We start from the raw sequence: 344 nt of genomic DNA, 5'->3' as shown, positions 1-344 counted from the left end.
TTTATGCACATTAATACAAATTTTTACCTGGGGTGCCCAAACTTTCGAGCCCCATTGTATCTGTGGCGTAGCCATACCTAACTCCACAGCACTGTGTAGATAGGTTTTCTATTGCGAGACCTAAAGGGCGCGTCATTCCTTTCCCCGTCCCTCCAGATCATCCATTCTAGCATAAACTGTGTGAAAATCCCTTTCCTGTTCTTTAAGTTTGTCGTCATGGTAACACAATTGTTAGGAAGGTCATTAAACACAAAACTGTCTGGAAGAGCTGAAAGAGGGTCAGACATACTGATATTTATTTATGTTTGTGTGTGTGTGTGTGTGTGTGTGTGTGTGTGTGTGTG

The 344-nt window shown here is 42.4% G+C and overlaps 1 protein-coding gene across 1 annotated transcript in view; it reads left to right on the top strand.

Moving 5' to 3' along the window:
• Positions 1 to 344, top strand: part of LOC116689921 (nucleus accumbens-associated protein 2) — a 16,807-nt gene that overhangs the window by 11,719 nt on the left and 4,744 nt on the right. The gene's annotated exons all lie outside the window — the stretch shown is intronic.

This window comes from Etheostoma spectabile, chromosome 5, assembly GCF_008692095.1.
Source record: "Etheostoma spectabile isolate EspeVRDwgs_2016 chromosome 5, UIUC_Espe_1.0, whole genome shotgun sequence".
Classification (NCBI taxonomy): domain Eukaryota; kingdom Metazoa; phylum Chordata; class Actinopteri; order Perciformes; family Percidae; genus Etheostoma; species Etheostoma spectabile.
This window is presented reverse-complemented; position numbering and strand designations above follow the sequence as displayed.